The sequence below is a fragment of the Azolla caroliniana genome, unplaced genomic scaffold (genome assembly GCF_043228905.1).
Source record: "Azolla caroliniana isolate FFs.n. ecotype wild unplaced genomic scaffold, voAzoCaro1.0.p SCAF_7, whole genome shotgun sequence".
NCBI classification, from domain to species: domain Eukaryota; kingdom Viridiplantae; phylum Streptophyta; class Polypodiopsida; order Salviniales; family Salviniaceae; genus Azolla; species Azolla caroliniana.
In genome coordinates this window covers 11959467-11979435 of record NW_028230442.1, presented here as the reverse complement: position 1 = coordinate 11979435, position 19969 = coordinate 11959467, and positions in this window count along the sequence as shown.

Sequence of the window (19969 nt, the reverse complement as noted above, 5' to 3'; positions counted from 1 at the left end):
AGCAATGACTTTGACTATGGCAATGATGGAAGCGGAGAAAGAGATGAAGAGGATAAGAAACATAGAGATCGAGATGTTGAGGTTCTGAAGAAACACAAAGACACATATACAAAGGATGATAGAAAACACAAAGATAGGGATGAAGGTGATAGGAAATGCAAGGAAAGTGACAAAGATAATAAGAAACACATAGATAGAGATGAAAGCGGTAGGAAGCACAAGGACAAGGATAACAATGACAAAAAATGCAAGATAGGGATGTGGAAGATGATAAGAAGTGCAGAGATAGAGATGATGGTGAGAAGAAACTAGGAGATAGAGAAGTGAAGGATGAGAAAAAACTAGGAGATAGAGATGAGAAGAAACTAGGAGAGAAAAGACAAAGACGATGACGAAAAGAAACTAAGAGATAGAGATAGCGAGGAAGAGAGAAAACGAAGGGATGTTGATGATGGTAACGCTAGAACCAATGACAGTGACAATGGTAACTCTAGAAGCAAGGGCAATGATGAAGATGGGTAATGCTTCTAGTTTGAAGGGATTCAAACTGTCACAAACACACCAAGTGCAGACTAGGACGGAGCACGGATGATGGGACTATGAGCAACAGGTTGTGAACTTGAGCTAGAAGTGACGAGGAAGAAAGAGATAGAAGTCAAGGAGACAAGATGGGGTGAAACGAGAACACTATATTGATGTGTCAATGACTAATGTTGAATCCCTTGAAAGGGACCAAGGAGGTTACAAGTATTTATACTGTGATTCGAAGTACATGCATTAGAATATTCCGGAGAATATTCTAGAACCCTCTAGAACCTTCTCATTCTAGAACTTTCTAAAAACTCCTAGAACTTGAAATAGATAATCTACTAATAATGTACTAAGATATACATAACATGACCATATATTTGGATGTGTTGGTTAGAACACAACACTTGACCATATACAAGAGGTCAAGAGTTCAAATCTTGTCGTCATGTGACAAATGGTGATGATAATGATATCACATATTGAGCCCCCCGTTACACTAGCCTTGCAACGGTTTTTATAGGTCTATCCATGCTTCTAACGTGCACAAAACCATGGGCTTGGACCCATAGTTTTTGGGCACACAGTTTTTCTTGTGGCATGCACAAAACCATGGTTTTGTGCACACGGTTTTGTACGGTTGTTTGCTATGCCTTTGGAATATGAAAAATATATGTATGTAAAGTACTTGGTAGTAGCCCTAATGGTAAGATAAATGTCTTCTATCTTGGAGGTGCAAGGTTGAAATCTTGCTTGTACCCCTCTATATGCACTTGAATGCCACTAGACCCTAGGCTAATTTTCATGTTTAAAATCGTTTGTGTAATGTGCGTGGAACCACACGATTTCACAATTTCTCCCATTGGACACGCCACATCACAATAGCTCGCTTCTTCCAGCACTCGCTCTCCCAGTGGCCTTTCTTGCCACAATACCAGCATTCCATGCCGGCTTTCGATTGCCGGTTTCCGGCTCCACCTTGACTCCCCCTGCTTGTGGAGGGTCTGGAACTGTTGTCGGCACTATCTCCGTGTCTCTGATTCTGCTCTTGCTAGCCACCGCTATTGCGTGCCAACCCACCTCATCCTCCACATTCACGGGGCCGATCTGCCTTCGTGTACAACATCCGGTTTTCTGATTGAGTGGTCCTCGACCCACTCGCGTGGTTTTCTTCGACCATCAGCATCAATTGCAGGTCGAAGAAGGACGGTGGTTTCTCATAGGTGCAAACTGCCGTCTAGATTGGCCTGTACAGTTGTGCTAGACCACCGAGGCAGATCTGGACCATCTCATCTTCGTGCACCATCACATTGATGGAGCCGAGCACGTCACATATATCCTTTATCTTGATGGTGTAATCGATGACCGACATGTCCCATTGTCGGATACTGTTGAGCTCTTGTCGGAGCTCCAACTTTTGAGCCGTCGTACTTGCGAAGAAAATCTTCCGGAGATTTTCCCATGCCTCTTTCGGCGTTTTTGCATCCCTGATGTAGCCGACCATCTGGTCGTGCACATAGGACGCAATGCAATACAGCACTCTGCTCGATCCTTCCTCCCATGCCGGGAAGCCCTTGTGTGCCGAATCCGGCGCTGCTACATTCGCTCCTTCCACGTAGCTTCAGTATTCGTTGGATAAGAACTGCAAATTTAGGGCTGATTTGGGAGTAGAAATTGCAGATGTGAACATGTACAGGTCTATGGTGGGTAGCCTCATATACTTGACTATAACAAGACTTGATTTAAGTTATGCAGTTGGATTAGCCAGCCAGTTTATGCAATTGCCAACGGTATTAGAAGAATTTTGAGGTATGTAAAAGCTACTAAAAACTATGAACAATTTTACAGGGCTGATGTGGACATAAAGTTAGAAGGATATACAAATGTTAATTGGGTTGGAAGCAAAACTAATAGAAGATCCACGAGTGGATATATGTTTACATTGGGAAGTGCAGTTATTTCATGGAGTAGCAAGAAACAAGCTATTGTCGCATTATCAAGTATTGAAGCTGAATATAGAGGAGTTGCAATAGCTACTTATGAAGAAGTTTGGATCAAAAAATTTTTTGCTTATTTGGGAGAGTATATAGATGGTGCAAGCACAATTTGGTGTCACAATATGAGCAGTATTTAGCTCGCAAAAAACCTAGTGTTCCATGCAAGAACAAAGCACATTAAAGTGCATTTTCACTTTGTTAGAGAAGTGGATCTGTTGTATGTAAGTACAAATCAACAAGTTGCTAACATTCTTATGAAGGGACTAAGCATAGAAACAAATACACGGTTCAGGGACATGATGGGAGTTAAAAGCATTGGTATGATAGTTGGAAAGTATGAAGGAAAGAAGACTGAAGATTATTTTAAGAATGGACAAGTTGAGCTTGAGGGGGAGGGTTAAGAAACATGTTCAACAAAAGCATGTGATGCTTATTGGTAACTTAGATCTTCTATAGTAGCTATTAGGAAATTAACTACTATAGTTATAAGTAAAATAGTTATTTACCTGTTCACAACTATTTAGCTACTCGTTCCTAATTAGCTACTCACAACCAATTAGTTGAATATGTAAATCACTTATATACTTAGGTAAAAGAACTAAGAGTGAGTAGGACAGTAATGTCAGAAGAAGAGAGAGGTTTTTCTATGTAATGAAAAAGAACATTTTTTGGGTTGTTACAGACGTGAGTCTCCTTCCCCCTTCCTTTCTCTCTTCCTTTGAAGCCTAAACAATCCTGCACATCACGATATGCCACTACACTAAGAAGAGCTGTAGCGCCTTCTTAACAAAGAATACAACCGGCCTTGGGCCAGAGACGGAGCTTTAAACTCTACAGACACACGCACAAAACCAATGAGCCTCTAGTCGGGATCACATGGGCTTCCTACGCGAGCAGAGGCCTCACCTTCCCTCACCGAATGCACATAGCAAAAAACCAAAACACTCCACATGCAAATTGGCACCACCTTCCCCTCCAAATCAATGGATGCTTATAACGGTCTTCCTCCCCTCCTTGATCATAGCTAGGGTGGTTGGCTATATCTTGATCATAGCTCGGGGTGGTTGTCTGGAACAGATTCTTCTATCCAATTCACCTTTTCTTCTGGGATAATAAAGTACCTATTATACTCAACTTATTTACATTTGTTTATACAAAGACTCTTTTTATGTGCATCTATGCACACCCCCATTCACACGCGGTCGGCGAGCTTTTCTCCCTTTTGCCGGAATCCTCCATGACAACGGTATGAGACATATGTGGTAGGTTTGTTATGTCTTGATCATAGCTCAAGGTGGTTGTGTGGAACAGGTTCTTCTATCCAATTGCTACATAGAGAGACTAAGACAGAGGACACAGAGGGAAAATACCCAGATACAACAATGCCAAAATATTCAACTAATGTATCAAAGATAGAGAAGAATACAAGCAGTCCCGGGCCTATGCGAGCTTCCTATACGAGCAAAGGCCTCACCTTCCCTCACCGAATGCACGCAGCAAAAAAACCAAGACACTCCACATGCAACCGGCAGCACCTTCCCCCTTAAAACAATGGATTCTTATAACGGTCTTCCTCCCCTCCTTTTGTAGTCCGAGGAGGGTCGGTTACATCAACATTCATGACAATCGCTTCTGTCAATGATTCTCTCCCCCGATTTCCTTCCATCACATCCTATTATTCCCCTCTTTTTGTGGGATAATAATGAACCTATTTAAATCACAATGTCTTGTACTTATTATACTCTACTTATTTACATTTGTTTATACAAACACTCTTTTTATGTGCATACATGCACACCCCTGTTCCCACGCGGTCAGCGAGCTTTTCTCCCCTTTGCCGGAATCCTCCACGACAAGAATATGGGACGTAGATGGTAGGTTGGCTATGTCTTGATCATAGCTCGGGGTGGTTGTGTGGAACAGGTTCTTCTATCCAATTGCTACACAGAGAGACCGAGAAAGAGGACACAGAGGGAAAATACTTGGATACATCAATGCCAAAATATTCAACCATTGTATCAAGGGCAGAGAGGAATACTAGTAGCCTCGGATCGGGATGAAGCTTCGAGCTCTACAGACACACGCACAAAACTGATGAGCCTCTGGTCGGCAGCACACGGTCTTCCTATGCGAACAGAGGCCTCACCTTCCCTCACCAAATGCACACATAAAAAAATCAAAACACTCCACATGCAAACGGGCAGTATCCTCCCTTCCAAAACGATGGATTCTTATAACGGTCTTCCACCCCTCCTTGATCATAGCTCGAGGTGGTCCTTGATCTATTCAATTGCTACAAAGAGAGACCAAGAAAGAGGGCAGAGAGGAAAATACTTGGATATATCAATGCCAAAATATTCAACTACTGTATCAAGGACATAGAGGAATACTAGCGGCCTCGGGCCAGGATGAAGCTTCGAGCTCTTCAGACACACGCACAAAACTGATGAGCCTCTGGTCGGCAGCACACGGTCTTCCTATGCGAACAGAGGCCTCACCTTCCCTCACCAAATGCACACATAAAAAAATCAAAACACTCCACATGCAAACGGGCAGTATCCTCCCTTCCAAAACGATGGATTCTTATAACGGTCTTCCACCCCTCCTTGATCATAGCTCGAGGTGGTCCTTGATCTATTCAATTGCTACAAAGAGAGACCAAGAAAGAGGGCAGAGAGGAAAATACTTGGATATATCAATGCCAAAATATTCAACTACTGTATCAAGGACATAGAGGAATACTAGCGGCCTCGGGCCAGGATGAAGCTTCGAGCTCTTCAGACACACGCACAAAACTGATGAGCCTCTGGTCGGGAGCACACGGGCTTCCTATGCGACCAGAGGACTCACCTTCCCTCACCAAATGCACACATCAAAAAACCAAAACACTCCACATGCAAACCGGCAGCACCTTCCCCTCCAAAATGATGGATTCTTATAACGGTCGTCTTCCCCTCCTTGATCATAGCTCGGGTTGGTTGTGTGGATCAGGTTCTTCTATCCAATTGCCCTCTTTTTGTGGGATAATAAAGTACCTATTTAAATCACAATGTCTTGTACTTATTATAATCTACGTATTTGCATTTGTTTATACAAAGAATCTTTTTATGTGCCTCTGTACACACACTCGTTCACACGCAGTCGACAAGCTTTTCTCCACTTTGTCAGAATCCTCCACAACAACGGTATGGGACGTAGCTCGTCGGTTTGCCATGTCTTGATCATAGCTCGGGGTGGTTGTGTGGAACGGGTTCTTCTATCCAATTCCTACAAAGAGAGACTAAGAGAGAGGACACAGAGGGAAAATACCCAGATACAGCAATGCCAGAATATTTAACTAATGTATCAAAGATAGAGAAGAATACAAGAGCTCTCGGGCCGGCATGGAGCTTCGAGCTCTATAAACACATGCACAAAACTGATGAACCTCTGGTCGGGAGCACACAAGCTTCCTATGTGAGCAGAGGCCTCACCTTCCCTCACCGAATGCACGCAGCAAAAAACCAAGACACTCCACATGCAAGCCGACAGCACCTTCCCCTACATAACGATGGATTCTTATAAAGTTCTTCCTCCCCTCCTTTCATAGTCCAAGGAGGGTTGGTTACGTCACCATTCATGACAACCGCTTCTGTCAACGATTCTCTCCCCCGATTTCCTTCCATCACATCCTATTATTCCCCTCTTTTTGTGGGATAATAACGAACCTATTTAAATCACAATGTCTTATACTTAATATACTCTACTTATTTACATTTGTTTATACAAAGATTCTTTTGATGTGCATACGTGCACACCCCCGTTCACACGCGGTCGCTGAGTTTTTCTTCCCATTGCCAGAATCCTCCATGACAACGGTATGGGACATAGGTGGTAGGTTGGTTGTGTCTTGATCATAGCTTGGGGTGGTTGTGTGGAACAGGTTCTTCTATCCAATTGCTACACAGAGAGACTAAGGCAGAGGACACAGAGGGAAAATACCCAGATATAGCAATGCCAAAATATTCAACTACTGTATCAAAGACAGACAGGAATACTAGCGGCCTCGGGTAGGGATGGAACTTCGAGCTCTACAGACACACGCACAAAATTGATGAGCCTCTAGTCGGGAGCACACGAGCTTCCTAAGCGAGCAGAGGCCTCACCTTCCCTCACATAATGCACACATAAAAAAATCAAAACACTCCACATGCAAACTAGCAGCACCCTCCCTTCCAAAATGATGGATTCTTATAACGGTCTTCTTCCCCTCCTTCATCATAGCTCGGGTGGTTGTGTGGATCAAGTTCTTCTATTAAATTGCCCTCTTTTTGTGGGATAATAAAGTGCCTATTTAAATCACAATGTCTTGTACTTATTATACTCTACTTATTTGCATTTGTTTATACAAGGACTCTTTTTATGTGCATCTGTACACACACCTATTCACACACAGTCGACAAGCTTTTCTCCACTTTGCCGGAATCCTCCACGACAACAATGTGGGACGTAGGTGGTAGGTTGGCTATGTCTTGATCATAGTTCGGGGTGGTTGGGTGGAACAAGTTCTTCTATCCAATTTATTTTACTTTATTGGTCTATTGATTAATAATAGACTCTTAACAATTTCAAAGATTCGGAACATTGAGTTTACGTGTGCAAAGTTTGCAAGTCAATTTACATATTCAAATAGTCATCTCCATTGTGGCACTACACTCTACTTGGTAAAACCAAGCTCAAAAGACTGAATCAATAAGAACCAAATTTATATATTCAAAGAGAAGTAAATACCTTTACTATTCCCAAGGTATATTGCTTGGCGACATGTGTTCAAGATCACATGCTCGGCTACATTCGCGAAGCCAAGACGCCGAAGGAGGCATGGGAAAATCTACGAAAGATTTTCACGGCGAACACAACCGCAAGAAGGCTTCAACTCCGCCAAGAGTTGAACAACATTCAACAAAGGGATATGTCCATCACGACATACACCTTGAAGATTAAGGAGCTTTGCGACTCGCTCGGCTTGATAAGCGTAAGTATTGGCGATGATGAGATGGTGCAAATATGCCTTGGTGGCCTCGCACCACGGTTCGGCGCAATACGAACTGCCGTTCTAGCAAGGAAGAAATCTCCCTCCTTCTTCGAGCTCCAATCAATGCTATTGGTCTAAGAAAACCATGTGTGTACAAGGAGCAACGAGTCGGAAGGCCACATGCTTTACACGCACTCGAACGAAGGAAGAGGATGCGGACGAGCGAGAGGCCGATTCGGCCAAGGACAAGGCGGATGAGGTCCGACCTACGACAACAACTCCCAATTTCGGCCACAAAACGGAAGCCAATGAGGAACCTTCGCAAGAAGGGGGAGCTTTCACTCCGGCCCGAGCCGTCAAAACGCAACCGAATGCGGATATTGCGGAAAGCTCGGCCACCACGAAGAAGAGTGTTGAAAGAAGATGTGCGAATCGGCTTCCACAAGCCGACAACTCACGAATTACGCGCACAATTCCAACTACGAAGAGTATAGCAGAATGTACAGGCACAACTCCGACTACGAAGATCGTGGCGGAATGTACGCACACAACTCCGACCGTGGCGGAATGTTCATGATGAAACATAGAGCAAACTCTATGTCGGCCTCTACCTCAACTAGTGCCCTCAATCCGGAGGACGTATGGTTTGTTGACTCCGGAGCCTCAAACCATATAACATCTCATAAAGAATGGTTTCTCGAACTTCGAGAGCCAGAGTGACCCGGTTATGTTGAAACCAGAGATGACACTACGCACTCGATTCGGCACATCGGCAATGTTCCGTTTGGCAAACATACATGTTCCCACCATCACGAAGAATTTGGTCTCGGTCGGCCAAATGGTTGAGCAAGGGATGCAAGTACGATTCGACCAAGAAGGGTGCTTCATCGAAAAAGAGGGCCGAATCATCGCGCACGGAAGAAGAGAGGGCCGGATGTTCATTCTCGATTCACACAAGATGAAATCCGCCATGTTCGCAAAAAGCATGAAAGCCAACTCCGACATAGAGCTATGGCACAAGCAAATCGGCCAAATCAATCTCAACAAACTCAAAGCAATGAAATCGAAAGGAGTCGTCATCGGACTCCTGACATTTAAAGAGAAGGAGATTGAAGGCGTATGTGAAGCGTGTCAATTCGGCAAGCAAAATCGACACCCATTCCCGAAAGAGCGGAACGTGAGCAAAGGTCTACTCGACGTAGTCCATTCTGACAAATAGGGACCGGCGCAGACGGCTACATTCAGCGGATGCCGATATTACGTGCTCTTCATCGACGACTTCTCCAGGCACACTTGGATCTACCCGATGCAGCAAAATCGGACACTTCCAAAAATTCAAGAATGAAGTCGAGAAAGCCACGGGCCGACATGTACGATGTCTTTGATCGAATGGCAGCAAAGAGTACTTCTTGGACGATTTCACCCCGTATCTCCGAAAGGAAGGAATTCGGCGAGAATTCACTTGCCGACACACTCCACAACAAAACGGAGTAGCCGAGCGCAAAAATCGGCACATCCTCAAAGTAACACGGGCCATGATGAACAAGAAGCATATGCCCAAGTCATATTGGGCCGAAGCTGCAAATACGGTCGTCTACCTAATGAACCGGTGCACAACATCCGGCGTGCACGAGGTCACTCCACACGAAAAATACTTCGAAAAGAAGCCGGACTTATTGCACATCCGGATATTCGGCGCAATAGCGTACGTGCACATCCCTGACGAGAAGTGTCAAAAGCTTGACCCAAAGTCGGAGAGATGTATCCTCGTAGGATACTCATTGGAGCAAAAAGGGTACAAGTGCTACAACCCCTCAACTCGAAAATCTCAAGTCGAGACGTCGTTTTTGACAAGTCCGCATCCTGGTACGCATCAAAGACAACTTCGACTCTGACTCCACTTGACCCAGAATCCACCGAACAAGAGATAAAGGATGAAGATCGCCTTATGTGCATGTTCGAAGAAATTCCGATCACAACCCGACTAAGAGGACCACAAGAGCCTTTGAGCGATCAAAGCACATCACGGCCTAGCCCGAAGATGGACAAAGGCAAGGCAAAAATGGTGGAATATGCAGACAATCACTTCGACGACAATGAGTTGACTCACTCACTCGACAGTGAGTTCGACGGCTTCGATGTACCAATCGGAGCTAAGAAAGCCCTCATCTCTGCAAATGAAAAGCTCTGTCGCTCCACCCATGAAAAGAATCCAGTCAGCCGATTCGGCTACAATGACTACATGGCATATCACTATGCCTTTATGATGAAGGTGGCGATGGTACGCGAGCCGGAAACATTTTCCGAAGCAGCCAAGGATCCGCGATGGATCGAAGCTATGAACGAGGAGATGCAAGCACTACACAAGAACGAGACGTGGGATCTCGTTCCCACCTCACCACACAAAAAGGCGATAGGATGCATATGGATTTACAAAGTGAAGTACAATGCCGACGGTTCCATCAACCGCTACAAAGCGCGACTCGTAGCGAAAGGCTACGCACAAACACGCGGAGTTGAGTACGAAGAGACCTTTGCCCTGGTGGCAAAGATAACGACGGTGTGGACCATAATTGCACTCACAGCGGCAAAAGGGTGGCACCTCCACCAAATGGACATCAAGAACGCCTTTCTTCAAGGAGAATTAGAAGAGGAGGTGTACATGGTACAACCTCCCGGCTTCGAATCACGCATTCATCCAAAAGTTGTGTGCCGACTCAAGAAGCCACTCTACGGCCTCAAGCAAGCACCGTGTGCTTGGCATTCGAAGATAACGCATTATCTTCATCAAATCAGCTTCTGTATGTCAAAATCGGACAACTCCCTCTACATACGAAACAATTCCGCAAGTCCGATCGTCATCATCTTATATGTGGATGACCTAGTCATTGGAGGTGAGCATCTCGTCGAAATCTATAAATTCAAATCCCTCCTTTCCGACAAGTTCGAGATGACAAACATGAAGGAGCTCCACTACTTCCTCGGCATCGAGGTAATTCGGACTCCGGCCGGAATCATGATCTCTCAACGGCACTACATCCTCAACTTGTTATACAAGTTCAGGATGGCTGAGTGCAAATCCGCAGCAACCCCGCTAGATCGCAATCTCAAACTAGATGTGAACTCCGGCACCAAAGCGTGTGAACCGACTCAGTATCGGCAACTCATCGGGAGTCTCATCTACCTCACTATCACTCGACCCGATCTCAGTTATCCGGTCGGTCTCCTTAGTCAATTCATGCAAACACTGCATGATACTCACTTGGATTGTGCTAAGAGAGTTCTACGATATGTGAGTGGCACAATGGACTGTGGCATCCTCTACAAGACCGCGATGCCAATACGACTCGAGGGGTACACAGACGCCGATTGGACCGGCTACAAAGCCGATAGAAGATCAACCTCCGGATTTGTTTTCTCCCTCGACAGCGGAACAATATCCTGGGGCAGCAAAAAGCAACCAACCGTCGCTCTTTCGAGCACAGAGGCGGAATATAGGAGCGCGGCAGTGGCCGCATGTGAAGTTGTATGGCTCAAAAGGATACTCAAGGATCTGGGCGTACCCATCAAGGATCTGACTTCCCTTTATTGCGACAACATGAGCAGTATCTATCTGGCTTGGAACCCGGTGTTCCACGCACAGACAAAGCACATTGAAGTGCACTATCACTTCATCCGAGAGCGCGTTCTAACTAGCGATGTCGACCTACAACACATTAGCACCAATCTTCAAACTACCAACATCTTCACTAAAGCCTTAGGAGCCGACAAGCTATGGCAATTCATGACTGACCTCGGATTGATGACCCCTGACTTGCCAAGCTTGAGGGGGAGTACTGAAGACACTACGCAATAATGTGAGGATTCCGCAACCGCGCAACGAAGCCACGAAGCGTGGATTCCGCAACTGCGCAACAAAGCCGCGAAGAGCCGATCTACCGCGCAAAGCCGCGAAGAAAGACGCAAGCCGAAGCACAGACTTCGCAACTACGCACAACGCAAGCTGGAGCACGGATTCCGCAACTCCACATAAATGTGAGTCGACGCGGACTCCGGAACGCGAGTCGAAGCAGATTTTGGATACCGTCTGAAACCGACCCGACTTGAGCTTGAGGGGGCGTGTTGAGAATCAAGCTCAACTTGGTATAGTGTGTGAACTCACCTTGAGAGTGAATAGACACTCCAACGGTCAAGAGTCACCATTATCTCACATCTTTGTATTCTAGCATTTAGTATGAGTCATAGAATCATATTCTATGACACATAACTTATGATCTTTCACATTCCCCATGCTCCATGAGTCGTGTAGTTAATGAAGAGAGAGGGTGACTATATAAAGCACCCTCTTCCCACCTTGTATTATGTTGAGTCTTTCTCCTTTGTTAATATACTTAACCTTGCGTATTCTCTGTGTTTTACTCCTTGTCTCTCTCTCACTCTCTCTCACTCACTCACTCACATAACATACATCTCTCACCTATTCCGCTACACAAGAATCATATCTGATTCTTTACAAGACCCAATCCCCCTCTCGACTTAGGCGCTGTGAGTATAGGCCACGCCACCTTGGCGCGAGTTACATGGTCTTCCTTACCAAACCAAATGTAGTTGTGGACTAGTCGTTGAATCTTATGTATACTTTCCTTGGAGATTGTCCAGCAAGATAGACTGTACCATGCTATTGCGAGTATTACCAGGTTTGCCACTATGATGTGACCTGCTAGCGACAGTTTTTTTGAACTCCCATGTATCAGCTTTTGTCGAATGGAATGAATGGATAACGGGTGCAATCATAGTCTCTGGCGGTATGTTGAAACCAATTTGGAAGCCCAAATATTTGGTGCTCGCTCCTTGATTGATCCATTTGAAAGCGGGATGTGGGTGCCACGCTGGATGTGTTTCATGAGAAAGTCATATTGTGCAGGATTTGTGCCAATTGATCATGGCATTGGATCTCTTGCAAAATACGACTAACCCACTTTCTAGCTTTTGGAGGTTTTCCAAGTCCCCTTGCAGGTAGACCATTGTGTCATCTGCAAATTCTATATCCAAGATGCTATGGTGAGAATGAGGTACAGGAAGACCGCGTAGGTTGAGATGCCGTGAGTTGAGAAAGCAAGAGAATGCTTCAGCGTATAATAGAAATAAGGATGGAGCTAGTGGACATCCCTATTGTACAGGTCGGAATATTCGGAAAAAGGGGCCCCTTTCACCTGCCAGTGAAACGCAACTGTTGTCGTTCCTATAAAGTCCTGCAATGCCTTTGATCCATGTCTCTAGGATGCTCCGATTTCTAACGAACCCTGTCTAGGACGGATGAATGAGTTGAGGTAGAAGTGGTGTTAAACGGCGTGCCACAATTTTTGCGAGCAACTTATAGACAGTATTGAGAAGAGTAATGGGCCGACACTTGCTAATGTCGTTGGCACTCCCACCACTTTTAGGAATGAGATGTATCATCCCCTGGCCAAATTTCTCCGGCATGCTTCCAGAGGTGATGATCTCCTCATATGCCTGGAGGAGGTCTTCTTTAATAGTGTCCCAAAGGCATGTGAAAAAGTGCGGGGTGAGGCCGTCGATTCCAGGGCAACTATCGGCATCCAGATCCGAGAGGGCCTCCCATATCTCGATGATTGATAGGGGACGCACGAGCCATGTATTCATTTCCGGAATGACTTTCTCGGGTATGCTTTGGAGGATAATATCTTCTCTTATGTCTTCCCCTGTAGCCATAGTATCTTTGGTAAGTAGGCGGTTATAGTAACTTGTGGCAATATTCCTCATTTCGTCACCATCCTTAGTGGTCGTTCCATCCTCTCGGTTGAGGCTATGCATCACTATTCTAGCGGGCCTCGGGCCTTTGGAGCGGAAGAATTCCTTCATGGTTTTGTCCCCTACTTGAATCCATCGCGACAGGCTTCCATGAAACTCCATGTCATAAATTTCCTTTTCCACCATGCCGAGTTCATGTTTGGCCATGGCGACTTGTCCTACGATCCAACTTCATGACATGTATCTCTCTTGGAGTCATTGTAAGGCTATTAGTCCCCGTTTTGTCCTCTATCGCTTCTCTTGAGCATCCTTGCTTCTAGTCTTGACAATCTCATGTAGGAGAGTTGAAGCTCTTGTTAATTTAGCTAGAAGTTGGTCAGATGTTGATGAATCATTGACAGGTAATGACCATTGGTTGGAGAGTTGTTCCTTCACCTCTATAAATGTGTAAATAGTGTGTGGGATGCAAGTCTAGAATGGGCCCCATTTCCGGTGCAATTGAAAATGACCAACTACCGGGTAATGGTCAGAGAAAGTCGTGCTTGGAGCTATGCGACACCACCCTCCCTTCGCTTCTAGAGCCTCGTCCACATAAATGCGGTCGATGCGAGATAGGGTGGGTCCACTATTCCGCCCGTCTGAATGGGAGAATAAGAGAGAATCCATTTTTCGTTGGAAGTTGTCAGAATGCCAGATGTTTCGCAGGTTAAGGTGTACACAGAGCTTCTCCCATTGTTTACGTTCCCTTCTTTGTAGAACTATGGGTTGGTTGTTGGAGCTATCGTGAATGGATTCAATCATATTAAAATCCCCTCCAATGCACCACTCTTCCACACCCGCTATTTGTAGGTGGATGCAGTCCCAGAATGATGCCCTTTCTGTTCTACTATTTGGAGCATAAACATTCATGAAATTCCAGTGTTGCCCTTGGATGGCCAACGTGCAAAAATGTGCCCTACCAGGTATAAGTGATTCCTAGTGTATTAAGCCTTGGGGTAGATGTTCCCGAATCAAAGTGCAAATACCACCATGATTGCCATCCTTCCCTATTGAAGGCTCCCAAATTGTTTGCCATGATCCTGGTAGAAGGTCTCCGACTTCTTTTAACCGCGTGTTATCGAGGTGGTGTTCCTGCAACATGATGATATCAGCAACACTCCCTAATAAATATTCTTCAAGATTCCTTCTCAGTTTCCATCTATTTTGCTAGTCTAGTCGACTTTTGAGCCCTTGCATGTTCCATGTTACAATCTTCATACTCATGGAATGGGGTGGGAGATTGCCAGTTATTCCTGGTGTTTTGCACAACAAGTCGTGAGAGGGGAGCACTCACCATTTAGACATCCTGTCATTTCCAGGGATGGAATGTTGGTCCAAATCCAAGAGTGGAGTTTGTGGGCTATCCGGTGAGCTTCAATAGTCCCTTCCTGCTTCTCATAGAAATAGAAGAAGCCTGGAGTTAGCTAGGTGTCTATGATAATCCGCATGTGGATGTGGCAGAGATGAGGTTCCTCTTCATCCATGGTGCACCAGAATTCTGTGTTATTCCAAAGCTTCTTTAGTTCGTTCATGAGGGCTTCATCTCTTATTTCTGTGACAAAATAGGTTGCATGATTGCATAGGGTATCTTTGATCTTGGACTTGGACCAGTCCTCTTGTGCCGGAAACAAGAGTGGAAAAGAAATTGAGGTCGTCGGTACTCCATTATTGTGTACCGCCGATACATGTACCCTTATTTTGTCCACTATCGTATGCCTTATACCTAGCCATTTCAGGGCATTTTGCGGGTGTGGTTCAAGGTCCTGGCTAGATGTATCACCCTCATTTATGGCTAGGAAGGCTATGATCTGAGGTGTGATATTCAAACTACTGCCTTGGTTTGTTGTTTCTACATTGGGTGCAGCTCCATTAAAGCTCCACATTAGGGTCTTAACATGACTTATCCTTCGTCACTTCCCTGTTTTGTAACCTTTAACGAGGATTTTCTCTTGTGTGTTTGGGGTAACCTTGGGTCTTTCCTTGGGGCTTAAGAAAGCACTGGGGAGTGCTCATCTGTGGGGGGGAGCTCTTGTAGTAGATCAAAACGATTGGGGCTCACTGGCGATGGAGTTTTATGTAGGACATGGGATTTCCCCACCACTCGCCATTCCATCACAGCCTTATCGGGGCGTGGTGGGGGAGGCTTCTGATTTCCTATGGTGTCCCGAACGTCCAAGGTCTCCATGGTGGAATCCTTAATGCGTCTCATGGGGCAGTTCTTTTTTAAATGACCAAGATTTTTGCATGCAAAACATGTCCCGATGTGCCGATCACTTCTATGCGTTGTTCAATCCGTATTCCGTTTTTCCTCGGAATGAGGATCTTCGAAGGAAGTTTGTTGATGTCATGCACCAAGAGGCGGATAGAGGGAGGGTCTAGGTGTTTCTTTGGCCTGTCCGCTAGCGTTAGTTCATCGTCCAACATCATACCCAAGGAGTTTCCAATAGTAGGAAGTAACATGTTGTATTCTAAGGATAATCCCGGAAATAAGATTGTTACCTTTTTCATTGAATCATCCTGTTGCGCGGCTTTCTCTGGGTTAAAACCATGTGTCCATTTACGCATGAACAACCATGCGTTTCGGACCTAGCAGGGAGATATTGCTATCAGGTTCACTGCAGAATCATTGTCCTCTAGTATGATTTGATAGAAGCCTTTACCAAGCGGTTGGACTTCTTTTATACCACGTAGATGTGAATGAAATTTAGCTTGCAGCATATCTCACAACAATCCTCTGTTTGGTCGTGATCCCATCACACAGCATATGATTGTTATTCGCTCAAGGCGCTCTATCTCTTGCTCAAGTAGAAGTTTCTTCGTTATTGAAAATAATCTCAACAGGACCCTAAATTATATACTCCTCGAACTAAAGGAGGGTGAAGCAGCAACGGTGGGGAGGTTGTGACGAGCAGAGAGAGGCTTCTGTGCCCCATGTCTGCAGACCTCCTCTCTGCACTGGCATGGTTCAAAATTGCTCCTGCTCCGGCTCCGTTTCCGCTACTCACTGGCGTGGGTCAAACCTCCTGCGCCGCTGCTCTGCTATGTCGGACCTCCTGGTGAGAAGCTCATACAGCAAACCTCCGCCCTGCACTAGCGCACCGCTCCGCTGCTCCAAAGAGGATGTTTCTCTTCGATCATATCTATATTTATTTGACCCCTAATTTTTTTCTTAACCTCGTTTTATATATATGTATATCACATGATTAGAGATATTTCAAAAGTTCTTTATAAAATAGTGAATTATGGTGAGGATGTTGGCTCTACTTAGTCTTACTTTTCCACACGTTCTCTTCGGTATGCCATATAGAAAACAAATAATGTTTTCATTATGTGAATCATTAAGATGTAATGTTCCATGTATTTTACATCTCTATGGATTTGTTGATGAAAAGCTTATAAACCTACACAATTTAACACAATCAAATAATTGTTCCTTTTTCACAAATGTTTACATCGTTTATCAACTTCATCTTATTGCTTTGTCTCATGCTAGTGCTTGTAGATTTCATGGATTCTGTTATTAAAAAAAGAAATTCTTAACATCACTCACAAGCTAGCAATCATCATCAAAGTTGTTATTAACAAGGATTTGATTCCTTTTTTCTTTTTTCTTTTCGAAGTTGTGATCTTTTAATTTAGTTGTATATGATCATTAACCACCAAACTTGTATTGTTTTTGCAATTCAAAGTGCAGATAATTTATGATTTGTTATCGCATGGTCATTGTGCCCACGGTTTTAAAAATAACATAACCTCCTCATCAATTAATTTAAGAATGGATCAAAGGGAAAACATATGTTCTATTCCTCAACATGAACCTAAGAACCATTCAACATATTCAATTCTTCCTACTACATTAGAATATATTGCCTTTAGTCTTTTTTAATCATATGTGGAATTAAAAATATCAAATCAAATGCAACATGGATTCTGAATTTCATATGTTTATAACCCAATACAACTCCAATCAATTTTATATTGTGAAGGTTAGCGACCATATGGACATACAAGTCAAACTTAAATAAAAATGAATGTTTATTATGTAAATGAACAGCTTTATGAGTGTGTCGACAACTAAGAAACTAGCCTATTTTGTATTCCAAATGGCATTGTCTTAAGGGATACGAGTGCATCTATACCTACTCGTCTTCCACTTGTCGTCATACATGTATAAATGTGCATAAATGCACGACTACTTTCCATTATACCAAAGTAAGCTACCTATTATTTGGTATATGTAAAGATAATGAATGTAACATATTTTCCCACATTCATGTAACTCACGTGATTTCAACATTTTGAAAATTATTGTGGTGCTAGTACTTAATCAATATTGATAAATAACATAATGTAGCATAACACTATAATAATGATGCAATCATAAAATTGACCAAACTTGGTTGAGAATATTGCTAGATGTATTAAAGGTGTACCAATGGTTAAATATTGTATTTCTCATCGCGTAAAAAAGGATCCTTGAGGTTTGTAATGTAATATATTCATGTTGAATGAATTCCTTGAACACACACTTAATCTATCGAAACATCCTCATACGAGTCCATAGTCCAATGTTTAAGCCAACCAATGATGAAGAGGTCAAAAGCATTTGTTGCATGAGATAGAAAATGGCAATCTAGGTTTATTTCCCTCATATTTTGGAAGACAAATTTTTAAAACACTAACAAACTTGAAGGCATGTTAACTTAAGGTTCCAATAATGTAATCACTCTTTTGCTAGCTTATGATATGATTCATCTACTTTGAAATGAGTTAGCATCAAACATAGCTTTTGATAACCAAAATATGGAATATAATGAACAATGGTGGAGCTTATCAAATGTCTAACAATGGGATTTTTCTTAATTTGTTGATTAATATTAAATAGATATAATAATGTGAGATTATACTAGGGATTTAAATCTAGTTGATTGATCAAACTCCATGAAGTTTTATTATCTTTGACTTTTTAGAGCTTTCGAGTGAAAAACTTATTATATACATGCCATAAATATAATATATTTGTCGAACACCTCTTTAGTCATCGTTTTCAAACCGTTTTTGCCAATATGATTGCCATCACATAAGATTTAAATTATTCATTCATGATCAAGTGCTTGTACGATAGAACCATGAAGGAAACATTGATTATTTTACAAATACTTCACATATGTTCAAAGTGTATTTAAAAAAACCATGTGCATAGATTTCTCATGGATGAAATGAACCTTTTCCCACACAACTGGTGGTTCTGAACCCCCCCCCCCCCCATCTTTTAGTTTTGTTTTATGATTGAAACAGGCGTTTTCTTGTGCGAAGTGTGTGTACCATTTAAATGATATCATTATGTACATAAGATATAGAAATGTGCACAAAATAGGATTAAACTTTCTTGCCATGCTAGTTACATATTAACGAGAATGATTGTTTCACAATGTTATTTTATGCTTGGCCTTTGTGAATCTTCTTGTAACCACCATTTTCTATTGACAACTTGCTTTAGATGTCATGGATCTCATGTGCGAGTGTAATTGATGCCTCTTATATAGAGCTTGGCCGTAACTAGTTACTTCATCTAAGTAGCTTGTTCTCCGCATAGTTGGTCAAGGTAGTATATACTTGCATCATATCTAGACCATCGTTTTAATGATGGTCCCTTTGATCGCTTGTGTTAGTGATGGCATCATATTTTTCACCAAATGGCACTATTTGCAATTTTTACATATCCTTTCTCCAACAACACCATCTATGGCATGTTAGCATTGATTTCATCCAACGGCTTGGATGCAACACATGGAAAAATGTAACGAGGATATCCAACCATCCTGAATTGTGACCACCTATAATGTGACAACCAAGACTACTTTATATTCATTTGCGTTCAAACTATATTGAGACTTAACATCCTATTGAAACCATTTGACAATGGAAATGGGATTTATGTTGCCTAAGTCGCCATCTTGTAAAGGTGTGCCTATTATGTTGATCATAGGGTGACATATTAGAACCATGAGCAACAAAGTGCATTGGCAACTTGTGTGTGTGTGGGATGGGCAGTGGGCACATCACCATTTTTGCGGGTTGTGTACGCTTTCTTAATGGTTCATGGAAACTTTTTCACGTTGAAGTGTATCGAGTCGGAACGAGCATGACACGCATTATAATGAGGAGGGCTTAGTTTTTGTGTTAGCCAAGATTAGAGTGAGTTAGTCATGTGGATAGGGCGAAAGCACAACCTTTTATTCATACTACAAGCTGTGCTATAATTATACACTTCATCTTCCTTCGTGGATTGCATATGTATACATATAATATACCTACATACCTTTGTATGCATGTGTGTTGTGAAAATATAGAAAATATCTATGAAGTATTTGTTTGTTATAACATCTCCCCCCCCCCCCCCCCCCCAACACACACCAAAAAAACAACCCATACATACATCTACATATATACATATGCAATACACATATATATATGTATGTATTATGTATATGTATATATATCTATACATATGCATACATATACATATATAGCTACATGTGTGTGTACATACATCCAATTTATCTATAAATAATTATTAGATAACAAAAAATAAATATATACCCCTCTTGACTTTGAA